The sequence below is a fragment of the Phyllostomus discolor genome, chromosome 5 (assembly GCF_004126475.2).
Source record: "Phyllostomus discolor isolate MPI-MPIP mPhyDis1 chromosome 5, mPhyDis1.pri.v3, whole genome shotgun sequence".
Lineage (NCBI taxonomy): Eukaryota > Metazoa > Chordata > Mammalia > Chiroptera > Phyllostomidae > Phyllostomus > Phyllostomus discolor.
In genome coordinates, this window is record NC_040907.2 from 140974747 (window position 1) to 140988923 (window position 14177).

General features: G+C 39.4%; 1 protein-coding gene across 4 annotated transcripts in view; it reads right to left on the reverse strand.

Moving 5' to 3' along the window:
- The window catches only part of PRKG1 (protein kinase cGMP-dependent 1), a 1342121-nt gene that overhangs the window by 334582 nt on the left and 993362 nt on the right, over positions 1 to 14177 (reverse strand). Inside the window, exons 1-2 of one of the 4 annotated variants that reach the window (XM_036027551.1) lie at positions 11992 to 11996; positions 10079 to 10084 (exon numbers count right to left, since the gene is read on the reverse strand). The exons of the other annotated variants lie outside the window; for them this stretch is intronic. The gene's annotated coding sequence lies outside the window, so the exon portion shown is untranslated. Of the gene's footprint in view, positions 1 to 10078; positions 10085 to 11991; positions 11997 to 14177 lie in introns of those variants that run through there. 4 annotated transcript variants of the gene reach the window in all.

Below are 14177 nucleotides of genomic sequence, written 5' to 3' on the forward strand. Positions count from 1 at the left end.
TTCCAGAAGGTAATGTATTTCAGCAGCTGGATGGAACATATCACAGGAAGAAACAGAGGAAGATAAAGGAAGCTGTTTCCAGGAGGTATGGAGGTTGAAACACCAAGCCCTTCCTTGCTCTTTTGATGAGCTACATTTCAGGTTCTTCTGAGATATAAGAATAATTACATCTGTAATAATGTTTCTATCCCAGTGGGAAATTATGGAAAACACAAAGTGCAACTGAGCTCGTCTCATTTTATTATAATCAGCTCCCCTCTTTAGATAGACCTCTTACTTCTATGCTTTGTCTATATCAAACCCTACTATAATACTTTTATTTTCATGAGTTCTTATCCATGAGAAAAAAATTAATGTTTGCTTGATTATGTAACACACTAAATAAAAATAAAACATTAAGTTTTACAATGGCATTTTAAATAAATTATCTTTCATAATTCTACTTATTTTACATCTTTAGCTTTATTGAGGTATAATTGACAAAAAATTATAGATTATTTAAAGTATACTCCATGGTGATTTTGATATATGTTAAGTTTTGACTAAAGACTAAAAAAAGTCTCCCATCTAGTTAATCTAGTGAATGAACACATCTGTCACCTCATGTATTTATTTTTGTGTGTGTGAGAACATTCAAGTTCTAGTCTTTTTTCAAACTTCAATTGTACAGTACAGTGTTATCAACTACAGCCTCCATGTTAGACCTTGGATTCTCAAGGTCATTCATTTATAGCTGAAAGTTTGTACCCTTTCATCAGTCTCTCTCTTTGTTTCCCCTACACATCATCTTGTGGCAACCAATTTTCTACTCTATGAGTTTAACTTTTTATTTAGACTCCACATATAAGTAATGCCATGGACTATTTCTTTCCCTGTTTTATTTCACTTAACTTAATGCCCTTGTGGTCCATCCATGCTGTCACCAACAGCAGGTTTCCACCTTCCTCATGCATGAGTAACACTCCATTGTATACACATCACAATGTGTGTTTTTTTTTTTTAATTCTCACTCAAGGACATGCTTATTGATTTTAGAGAGAGGCGAATGGAGGGAGAGAGAAAGAGGGAGAGAAACATTGATGTTGGAAGGAAACATCAATTGCTTGCCTCTTGCACGTGCCCCAACCAGGGACTGAGCCCACAACCTAGGCATGTGTCCTGACCAGGAATCAAACACAAGATCTTTTGGTTTACAGACAATGCTCCAACCAAGTAAGCCACACCAGTCAGGGCTATATGTCACTGTTAGGTAGAAATTTAGGGAAAAAAAGGAGGGGTGGGAGGGGTCAATAGTACTTACAGAAAAAGCTCATAAATAACTTTGATTAACTGCCTCTGGCCACTTGTATGTTTTTAACAGGATAACAGGAGGTGGTCTAGAGCAAGATAAAAATCTGAGTTGACAGATCTCCACCCATACTTATGCTTACTTAGGGGGTGACACCCTCCCTTGGAGGAGTATGCACCACCTTCTCCCACCACATCACTATGTAATTCACTCACCCCATCCACAATTTATATAAGTCCTCAGGACTAAGAGTCAGTGCCTATGCCTTTCTCACCCACCCCGGCTAGGTTCATAGGCTCATTTTCTTCTATGAGAAGGTATCACTTATAAACTTTGTTTATATATATGTTAATAGGTTTCCTCATTTGTAATTCTTTACTATGTCAGCAAGAAGAACTTAGCCTCCCACAACACCATGGTGCTTTACAGTTTTAAATACCTCAAAACATTCAGCAGCATTTATGATTGATAAAACTTAAGAATTATTTTTAAAAAGGAATACTGTAAAAATTAATAGTAACAGTTAAAGCTCTTCTAGATTTGACAAAATAGAAATCAATTAGCAGAAAAATATGAGGCTTTGAGACAAGATAGTAAAAAGCTAGGAAAATTGCTTGGCAATTGGAATAGGGAAACTGAGACAGATAGCTAAACAAAGCTGAGCAATTTACAGCCAGATACAGAGGGACACCTCCCTAGAGATGACATCTAGGCCTCACTTGTGTTTCAGCTCCAGACCCAGAAAAAGCAGCAAAACCAGGCAGGCAATGCCAGGACCAACTACAATTGTAAGAGGGTACAGTGAGGGGGCTCCAAAAGAAGGATTTGTAATGGGGTCCAGAACTCAGGGTGTCCAGGAAATATTAAAAATACAGAATATCCTCACCCCCACAAGTCTAAACTGGGGGATGAGACACACAGAACAGGGCTATTGAGAGTTGTTTTGCATAGCAACAGTTTTGCAAATAACCTCATGCATGGTAATTTAATATATCTATAAGTTTTAACTGGTTTCATGGGTATGTTAAATAACTGTGGCTGTGCTTTGAGCCAGGGAGATGGGAGTGACTTCCACCCAGGATGTAACTGGGAGGCAGCCCACCCTGGTTACAGAGCCCATGTAAGAACTTGGAGATGATTGGCTTCATAGGGCCACACCTGCCTGGACTTACTATGGCAGCCCAGAAAAGCTGGAAAAATATGGGAATGCTGGCAAGCATAGCCAATTGAGGGAGGAGTCAAAAATGGGGCTGCAGTGATAGATTGGTGCTGGGATTTAAACCCAGGTACAGCAGCCATGACAAGAAGAATCACGTGGCTTTAGGTCTCCCTTTGCCATGCAGCTTAGGAAGCTGGAAAGCAAGATGTAGCAGTGATGCAGAGCTCTCCCTTAGCAGTTTGGAAGAATGCAGGAGAGATGCTGAGGGAAGGAAAGGGGTGAAAAGACTCTTGTTGGTGGGCCATGAGAATGTGGATGGATACCAGCCTGCAGTATCCATCTCGGCTGCGGATGTTCATCAACACACGAGAAAAACATACACAGAGACAACCAGGTCCTGTGAGGGAATAGGAACAGCAGGGCCACTCCTCAGGTGGGGAGCGTACCGCTTGGCCACCCTCCCTGGTGGGGAGAGTGCCCATTCCCCTTCCAGAGAGGCTTTTTATTGGTTTCGTTTGAATAAGAATTCAGGTAAAAGCTCAATACTCATTGTGTTACAGAACATAACAAGGGGGGGCCTGGGACGATATACTATTATTGAAAGAAGGCCCCGGGTCCATTATGTCCACCACCAGAGGAAAGAAGTCTCTCAATGCCAGAGATTCGTGAAAAGGAAAGGAAATGTTTATTTAATGCTATACTAACTTAAAGTAGTGACCTATTGTCTTTACCAAAATCCCAAAGTCCCTTAAAAACACCCACAAACACACAGTCCTTCCTTCCTTCCCCCTTTGCCCAGTCCAGAGTACCGTATCTCAGGAAAGGAAATAGAAGTCCATGGCTCAGGCAGTCCTCTGATTCTTCCCAGTTAGTCCTCCATCTTGACTGGGGGACCTCCCTGGGTTCCCGGCACCCTCAGCTGAGTCGCCGGGATCTCTGCGAAAACCAGTGGGGGTCCCCGCTCTGCCAGGCCTCATGGTTCTCTCCTCAGGGCTGCTGCATGGCTCTCCCCCAATGGCTGCACATGGCTCTTCTCCCTAAAGCAGCATGGTTCTCTTCCTCTCAGGGCTGCACATGGTTCTCCTCCTCCTAAAGCAGCATAGTTCTCCTCCTCCTCTCAATGGCCGCCAAGTCGGGGTTTTAAATCCCCGCGGCCAATCTTCCTCTGCAGCCTCATTTCTGACTCCTCCCACACTTGGCTTCACATGCCAGAACTCGTATCCTTCCAGCTTTACTGGGCTGCCATCATGAGTCTGGGCAGGCGTGGCCCCATGTCCTGGAGCCAATCCTCTCTGAGCTCCCACGCAGGCGCTGTAACTCAGGGGACCCACCTCCCCCCCACCCCCAGTTACATCTGGGTGGGGAAGTTACTTCCATTCCCCTGACTTAGAGCTTATCACAGCTACTTAACATATCTATGCAACCAGTCAAAGGTTATAGATATGCCAAATGACCACGCCAGAGCTTAGCTGCAAGGCTGTTGCTATGCTAAACAGCTCTCAATGGCCCTGCTCCATTTGTCCCTTCCCCCAACCCACACCCTGGGGTGGGGATGGAGACATCCCAAAATCTCCTGGACACCTTAAGTTCTGGACCCCATTTCAAATGCCTATTTGGGGTCCCCCTCTTGGCTGCACCCTGTAACAATTGCTAGGAAGTAAGGATCAAACAGTAGATAACAAGGAAGTCTGAGGGCCTATTCTGAGTCAGGGTCAAACAGCTGTAAAACTTGAAAGAACAAACTTACTTCTTCTTTGGACCCTTATCATTCAGCTGAGAGCATTCTAAACCAAGCAGGTTTCACAGGATCTTACATATTCTTTCTTAGGCCTGATCACCTGGGGAACCCACCCTTTTCGGCACAGAGCTGCACCACCCTGTCATTGTTTCAGGCTTAGGTGGAGCAAGGGAACTAAGGCAACCAAGAGATAAGGAGATTTTCTCCCAGACGCTGAGGACTCAGGCTATGTCAAAGCCGAGGAGTGAGGGTCCATCACCCCCTTCTGCTGTAGCCCCCAAAGTCCTTCCTTGGGGACCTCCCACGTGATCATGCCTGTCTTAGATTGTTCCCCTCTTGGGGAATCTTACCCGTCATTGGCTAACTGACCAAGCTTTGGGGTTCAGTTATGAATGAAGCATCAGAAGCAGCGCTCCTGCCAGGAAGACAAGCTTTTGTCTCCTTACTGGCTTATGGTGCAAGGCCACTCCCTCAGCCTTAGCCTTAGTGGGGTTTACAGCTTCTGATACCAGGCAGGGCAGTTCCGAACATGAGAAGATGCAATGTGGTTTTGGAATAAGAACTGGAGATCCTAGTGACACAGCTGATGATGCTGGGAACCAAGGGAGGGCTGCCAGTTGGGCATGGATTACTGGGAAGAAGTAGGGGCTACCTGAGCCACAGACTTCTATTTCTTTTCCTGAGATATGATACCCCAGACCAGGCAAAGGGGGAAAGGGAGGACTGTGTGTGTTTGTGGGTGTTTTAAGGGACTTGGAATTTTAATGAAGACATGAAGTCATTACTCTTAAGTCTATACAACTTTTGAATAAATAATGCCTTTCCTTTTCCCCAGTCTCTGACATGAAGAGCTATCATTTCCTGGTGGTGAGCAAGGTGAACCTACTACAGGGGAATCCCAGGAGAATGGAGGGGTCCATTCGGTAACATTGTACAACCCCTTCTCTGGTGGCTAATCAAGGAAAATCATGGGAGACCACATGTGCAGTAGCTTTAAAGTAATATAACTACTTGTACATGCACAATAAAAGCCTGCCAAAATGAGCCAGAAAGGATTCTCCCTACAGGAACAGAATCCTTCCATCCCCTGAGGTCAATCGCTGCTCAGAGTTGGCCTGCTCCCATGTTCTGTGGAGTATACTATCACTTAATAAATCTGCTCTCTCTCTTTATGCTATAAACTCTATGTGTTTGGTTCAATTCTTTGTCCTCGATCACCAAGAGCCTGGTTACCTGTGCCCACAATGACTGCAGACCCCTTGCCCTGTCATTGACCAATCAGAAGAGACCATGACCCTGAAAGGGCACACCTGGATAATTGATGAATATCCTCCCTTGAGACCTCCACTAAGATTCCCACCAGCAAGAAAGAGATAAAAGGCTCAAGACAAAGAACTCAGCATGCAAGCTCTCTCTCTCTGGGAAGCACCTGGTGCCGTTTTCCTTTTCATTCTCTCCACACCAACCCCCCACCACAACTTCTTTCTTCACAGGCACTCATCTCCTAAACTCCAAGGCAATGGGCAGCCAGCAGCTTGTCCCAGGCTAATCCCCTGAACCCATCCTTAAGGCCCCTTTCCTCTGACTTTCCAATGAGCTAAGGCTGCCCAGCCTAGGCTCTCCTGTTGCTTCTATGCTAAGCCTTTTCTCACCACTCTGAGCAGACCCATTCCCTCCCTTGAGGATGTACTAATACAACTCTTACTCATCTGCTTTTGTCTCACTAAATGGTAATGTAAAAAAGAAATACAATAAAGAATTCAAGTGCTTAATAAAAAAGATTAAATTTTTAAAAAGATTACAAATATGGCAAAATCTATCATTCCTTCAGCATTACAGATGATAATAATTTACCTTATTGTCTTATACAACAGAACATTTTACAAATAATATCATGCCAATTGTGATGTCACTTTGAGCCCAATTACTCAGTTTTAAGCAATAAATATTGAGTTTTTAAACAGCCATAATAGAGTTTATAAAAGTCAAAATATTTTTGGTACAGCTTTTCAAATCAGAAATGAAAAAGTAAGTGAAGCATTTTCCAGGGTGAATTTTCATATTTCAATGACTGGAGAATCCCACACAGTAGCTGACTCTACTGAATGCCTGCTGGGTTAAGTCAGTAAAAGAAATCATCACACTGCCTGTGTCCAATGATATAACACCTTGCTGAATTAAAGATTAAGCTGCAAACACAAAGGTGAGTTAAGACCTTGCCTGCAAAATTGCCCTTAAACTTACAAATGAATTAATCTACAGTCATGGCTGGATTTGATGCTTCACTTGTATTTATCTGGTATCAAACCAATTAATCATCAAAAAAGATCATTTTTATATGAATACTTGGCCACAACCCCCATGGTACTGAGCTATTCAGCATGGAATTATTTTTAAATTTTATGGTTTACCCTGAAACAGCTATGTTGACATTTGCACTTATGATGCAAAAGCAATGATGGCCCCTTGGCACAAATGAGGGCAGCAACACCAAACTGCATGAGTTGTCATTATGTTCTTAATCACCACATACTTAACTCAGAGTAAAATAAAATAAAATGCCAATTTTAGTTTAAAATGCTTTTGATAAAACAGTGAAAGTTATTAATTTTATTTATTTCAACCCTGAAGTGCAGATAAATTTAATGCCATGTGACAAACAGCAAGTACACATGAAGTGCATGTGCTGCATACAGGACAACAATGGTTCTCTCAAGGAAAATGATGTGTAATTGTTGGAGTTGCAAACTCACTTAACCACTTTTTGGGGAACGTCATTTTTAGTTAGCAATGTCCAACAAACTTTGGTTAATCAGACTTGAGTATCTGGCAGACTGTTTTTCAAAAAAATAAATAAATAAAGAAGTAAAACAGTGAGCCTCTCACTTCAAGGAAAACACAGACAATATTTGTTGCCCATAATATAATTTGAACTTTCAAATGAAAATTAAAACTGCAAAAACTTTTATCTGCTACTGTGGCCTTAACAATTTTTTTTGATACTTGAAGACTATCTGGTGAGATGATTGGTGATATATTGATATAAAAAGGAGAGTTTTTTTGATATTGGATGTCTGCATAATTCAGTGAACCAGGGTTTTCCGGAAGACCAATCATGATGTTATAAAATCATGCCTGAGGAAAAATCTATTCCAAGTACAAGATGAATCAATTGATTTTAGTGTAATGAAGTATAAAAAGTTCATTGGTATAGTTTGATCCACAATGCAACTAACCTTTAATAAATTACCATTTGGGGGGCTTTGTGGTAACGTCAAATACAAATGTCCAGTTATCTGAAAAGGCCATTAGAACAGTCTTCTCTTTTTCTATTGTGTATCTCTGTGAGGCTCATTATTTTCACATATTTCAACCAAAACAAAAGAAATTCAAAAGATGGAATGCAGAATAAGATGTGAAAATCTGCCATTTTCTACTAAGCCAGATACCTTTTTGTAAAAACATAAATTCAAACTTCTCTTTTAACTATGTTTATTTCTTTTTTAGAAAATACAGTTGTTTTCATTAAAAATAGGCTCATTCGGTTAACATGCACTAACATCTTTATTTTTTATTTTTATAAAAATTAAAAAGTTAGTTAATTAATATTTTAGGATATTATCATTTTTAACTCCTAATACAGTCAATATAAGTAGATTATACCTACCTAAATTGGAGAACCACTGATGTACAGTGATTACAAGTGATATATTGATGAAAAGGATGTAAAACATGAAATATTATGTATGCTAGCAACATAATATTATAAGAAAAAGGTAATATAAGTTATGCATATCATAAAATAATTATATTTTTTATTAAAGACCCTACAATTATGAGAAGAAAAGTTTATCAGGAAATTGTCCCATCAACAGGGAGAGTATTAAGTGAAATGACTATTAATCTCTTTCTCTTTCTGTCTCTTTCTTATATTTCAATTTTTCTATTTCATAAATGTTCTTTTATAATACCAAAAATATGAAATGCACAATTATCATTAAGACTAGATAAAAATGTATCCTAATGAGCCCATTCAAAAGGAAAGATTTCCTTACTTTTCATAAAATATTGTAGCTTATTTATTCATTAAAACTTGTTGGGTGCCTGCTATGTGCCATAAATTGTTGTCAGTGTTTGGAATTTGTCAATGAGCAAAACCAAAGATTCCTGCCTATTGATCAGAGGAATAGAAAAAATAAACATAATAATATAGATATATTTCTGTATGTCAAATAGTATGTTTGATAAAGATAAGAGAATTTTATATTATCAAAAGTCAAACAGGGTATCAGGGATTGCAATGGGTGAAGGGGTAGGTTGAAATATTAAACAGAACCAGGATGTCCTCATTGAGAATGTGGGATTCTAGCAGAAATCTAAGAGAGGTGAGGGAGACAGTTAACTTGAGACGTAAGAAAGAGCATCCAGATAGAGGGGAAAGGGAAGGCAGAGGGTTTTCAGTGCTGAGAGGATTCTCAAAGTGGCAACGTGGTCAGGGTGTGTGGAGTTCAGTGTGGTGGGGAGAGTGGAAGAGAGGTAAACCTCAGGAGGCAAGGGAGAGCTGGACCGGTGTGGCTCAGTTGGTTGGGCATTGTCCACGTACAAGAGAAAACCGATAGATGTTTCTCTCCCTCTTTTTCTCCTTTCCTTCCCCCTCTGCAAAAGTAAATCAATTAAAATCTTAAAAAAAAAAAAAAAAAAAAAGTTAACTCACCAATGGGCTGGAATACCATTCTAAAGACTTGGCTCTAAACTGAATGAAATGTGGAGCCTGGTGTGACATGATCTCACTTATATATTAAAAAGATCACTCTGTCAGCACTATAGAGAATAAACTATGAGGGGGCAAGAGCAGGAACCAGTAGACCAGATGAAGCCCACAGCAAGAGGGATGAAGAAGGTTCAGAGAGGGTGGGTGCACTGGAGGTGGTGAGAAAAAAATAGAGCCCTGTGAATTTCAGAAGCAGAAGCAGTGGGAATTCCCAGTGGACTTGACGTGGGATGAGAGAGAAAGAGGGGAGATGAGGATGACTTGTTGCACTTGTAAAGAACCTAGAAAAACAGTTTAAATTGTTTTCATACTAAACAAGCAATTAAAAAAAAATACTTAGTTGCAGAGTTTAATTTTACCAGAAGGCTTTGGTTTTTAAATATAAACAAAGAGTATCAAATGCAGCCCTATATTTATGAGGTAAACTATCTCTTGAACAAATATAAATCCTGAAATAGGTCAACAGAGAACACACTGATTGTTGCCAGATGAGGGGGTGATAGGAGGCTGGGTGTAAAGGGGGGAGGAATTAAGAAGTACAAATAGGTAGTTTTAAAATAATCTTGAATATGTAAACTACAGCATAGGGAATATAGTCAATAATATTGTAATAACTATATAGGGTACCAGGTGGGTACTAGAATTATATTTGTAAATTATGTAATTGTCTTACTACTATACTGTACACTTGAAAGTAATATAAAATAATATTGAATGTCAAATGTAATTGAAAAATTTTAAAAACCATTCAATAATGCCCTCTACCTGGAGCAGAGCATACAGAGTTATATTAATTATCTTTGGGTGGAACAGTAGCCTTTTTATTCTGTCATAAGAAATGAGCTCTGGATCAAGTTTAATGTCAAGAATATTGACAGGTACTGTTTACTTCTGTACCAGTAGCTTCATACAGCTCATGCCAATTAAATAAAAGCAGAAATCCCTGGCTTACCAAAGAAATCAATTTCTGTTGATGATGGATTAAAAGAAGGGTCCCTCTAAACCTGACGGCTATCTGATCTTTCCCTTTGGTGAGCTCACCCAAAGGTTGTTGGCCCTCAACATACGTTTCTCTCTTAATTGGATCATCTGACATTGCCCCTGGTTCTGTTTTGCAAGTCCTTTTAACTGGTCTTTCCTTGCCCCCTCTTCCTTTACACATCACTGTCAGATTTATTTTCTATCAGCAACACTTAGCCAATATCACACAATGGCTTCAATCCTTCAACTGCTGCCTATTATCTCACCAGATTATCAGAATAATAATTTACTTTGCATGTATTGTAAGAATACTTCAAATAAAACAAACCATTATAGACACACGAGGTATAATTTTATCATCTATGTGATAAAATTTAAATTCCTTATCCTGGAAAACTGTATACTGATTAAGCATATGCGCTTTAGAATGAAAGAGAATCAGGTTGAATTACACTCCACTAGTAATTATTAGCTATGCTTTTGGCAAGTAATTTAATCTCTCCAGGTCTCAGCCCCTTTGGATTAAAAAAGAGGAATAATGCCACCTCTTGCCTCAGGTTGTGCTGAAAATAAGTGAAAAGGGACATGTACAAGTAAAGCATTAAGAAGATTCCTGGCAAGAAATCAAGGAAGACACAAACAAAAGGAAACATATACCGTGTTCATGGATTGGAAGAATTAATATCATCAAAATGTCCATACTACCCAAAGCAATTTACACATTCAATACAATTCCTATTAAAGTACCAATGGCATATTTCACAGACATAGAACAAACACTTCAAAAATTTACATGGAATCATAAATGACCCCGAAGAGCTGCTGCAATTTTGAGAAAGAAGAGTACAGTAGGAGGGATCACAATACCTGACACTAAACTATACTACAAGGCCACTGTAATCAAAACAGCCTGGTACTGGCATAAAAACAGGCACATAGACCAATGGAACAGAACAGAGGGCCCAGAAATAAACCCAAGTCTCTATGGTCAATTAATATTTGACAAAGGAGGCAACAACATAAAATGGAATAAAAATAGCCTCTTCAACAAATGGTGTTGGGAAAACTGGACAGCCACATGGAAAAAAATGAAACTCGAGCACCAACTTACACCATACACAAAAATAAATTCAAGGTGGATAAAAGACTTAAATATAAAACGTGACACCATTAAAGTCCTAGAGGAGACTGTAGGTAGGAAAATCTCAGATATTTCACACAGAAAGTTTTTTACTGATATGTCCCCTAGAGCAAGGGACATAAAGGAAAGAATAAACAAATGGGACCTCATCAAAATTAAAAGCTTCTGCACAGCTAAAGAAAACAGTATTAAAATTAAAAGACAACCAACTGTATCGGAAAACATATTTGCCAATGATACCTCAGACAAGGGTCTAATCTCCAAAATATATAAAGAACTTACACAACTACACTCTAAGAAGACAAGGAGGACATACAGAAAATCCAAAGACACATGAAACGATGTTCAATATCGCTAGCTATCAGAGAGATGCAAATTAAAACCACAATGAGATACCACTTCACACCAGTCAGAATGGCCATCATAAACAAAGCAACAAACAAGTGTTGGAGAAGTTGTGGAGAAAAGGGGACCCTAGTGCACTGTTGGTGGGACTGCAGACTGGTACAACCACTATGGAAAGCAGTATGGAACTTCTTCAGAAAACTAAAAATGGATCTGCCTTTTGACCCTGCAATTCCACTGCTAGGACTCTATCCTAAGAATACTAAAACACCAATCCAAAAGAACCTATGCATCCCAGTGTTCATTGCAGCACAATTTACAATAGCTAGATGCTGGAAGCAACCAAGATTCCCATCAGTAAATGAGTGGATCAAAAAACTATCGTACATTTACACAATGGAATTCTATGCAGCAGAAAGAAAGAAAGAAAGAAAGAAAGAAAGAAAGAAAGAAAGAAAGAAAGAAAGAAAGAAAGAAAGAAAGAAAGAAGGAGCTCCTACCCTTTGCAACAGCTTGGATGCAACTGGAAAGCATTATGCTAATTGAAACAAGCCAGGCAGTGAAAGACAAATACCATATGATCTCACCTTTAACAGGAACCTAAACAACAAAACAAAGAAACAAGCAAAATATAACCAAAGACACTGAAATAGAGGACAGGCTGACAGTGACCACAGGGGAGAGAAGAGGGAATTTCAGGGGACAATGGGAAGGGTTCACGGGAACAAATTTAAAGGACACATGGACAAAAACTCGGGGGAGGGTGGTAATGGGAAGGAAGTGGGGAGGGTTGGGAGGGTGGGCTGGATTGGGAGTAAAAGGGAGAAAACTGTACTTGAACAATGATTAAAATAAAATTAAAAAAACAACAATGAAGATTCCTGGAATGTAGTAAACATTCAGTAAACATTAACGGCCACAATTATACGCATTTTTGTTCTAAATGCTATTACTGTTCAACACCTTCAACAATCAAAATCAACTTTCTCGTACACCAGATATGAATCTCAGTGTAGACTCATAAGTGCTGAAAATACCCATTTCATCATTTTCTTAAATTCTATTTGATTTGAAATATCAACCCTTCTTTTTCAGTGACATGTCGATTCATTGCATTCATTGTCTAGCTCTTTTCCCAAGTTCATACCTGAACACAGGCCAAGAAGCTAGGGAGTTAAGTCTCTAATCTCGCTGCTATCAAGGTCACAAAAGACCCTTGAAGTCCAATTGGCTCTGCTTTTGTGCCTATAGAGGAAAGAGGGAAACTCTGATAAAGTTGGAGGCCTGGTGCTCTCCATGAGCCTCCCTCAGTGAGTTCACAGAGAGGAACCCACTCTTGAAGAAATACCTCCAAGGTTCTCTCCTTTCTCCTCATGACTCCAGGCACTCTTTGTAATCACTTTAAATAAATTTAGACTTTAAAAAATAATTAAGAAGTGTCTTCTATTCCAGAAGCTTCTAGTGTGGATCAAAAACTCAAATCAATAAATGCAAGAAGCCTACAAACCTGTCTGCAAAAGAAATAAAAAGGATCATATATCTAGAAATATTTTAATAATTAATGTTGGAATAACTGTCCTCCAGATCCATTCCTAACATTTGCAGGACCCTGATTTCCTGTGCACTTGGTACCATCCACGACAACCACCCCCACCCTACACACTGCACTGTATTTTGGCCAACACTCAGACAAAGAGGTGGGGAAAATAGCAGGGCAGGAAGAAAGGGCCTAGGAGGACAGTGAAGACTCTAAAAACAAACTCAGGGCCACTAAGCAGGAAATTCCAAGGTCCTGCTCTTGGCACATGGTATAAAAGAATCAGGGCACATCTTCTTGGTTACTCACCCAGAGGAGGGGCACACCCAGGAGAAAAGGGAGTGCCCCTCCTTCTAGAGTCCGGAACAGGTGGCTCTGAGAATGGTACCAGTGTCCTCTTCCCCAGCTACTCATTCCTCTCCTGACCTCTCTGGGCACTGCTAACACTGCCCTTTCCCCGTAGGCTTTAAGCTGTATGCCTTTTCTCGTGTAAACTCTTCAAGTACATTCTCCCCCACCTCTTTATTCACTTTATATGTCTCAATTCTGATGATTGATTTAATGATTAATTAATCATAGAAAATTTAACAGTTTCTCAATGATTAAAAAGAGAAAATATATGAAGCCATTATCTCTGCAACTGTCATTTAGAAAGACTTATATTCTTACCAATTAGGTATCTTTTCTACCATCGTAACTCCTGGTATTATGTGTAAGAGATGGGCAAATCAGTTCAGTAAATCTAAGTATTTTCCTCTATAATAAAAAAACACTAATTCTGTCCCAAGCAATGTCACACACATGTCATGAAATAATATGAGAGAATGTATTTTAAATTGCTTTAATTTCAAATTAAAACAGAAAATATCAGTGATGGAGTTATCTGTAAACACAACAAAAATCCTAAAAGAACTGTCCTAAAAACCATCTTGTGAAACTATGCTAAACACTACAGACTATCAAATTTTAATGTAATGTTGTTAAATTCTACAAATTCACCAGGTTTTCCAAATCAAGTTCCAATTGTCTAAGCCAGACTCTTCTTGGTCAAAATGCCCCAGGCCAGTTGTTTCTAAACCTTAAGTCATAAGAAAGTCAGATTCAAGGAGGCATAGAATGAGTTCTAAGAAATCAATGTATTTTTTAAATTTTATTTATTTATTTTTAGAGAGGGAAGGGAGGGAGATAGAGAAAGAGAGAGAAACATCAATGTGGGG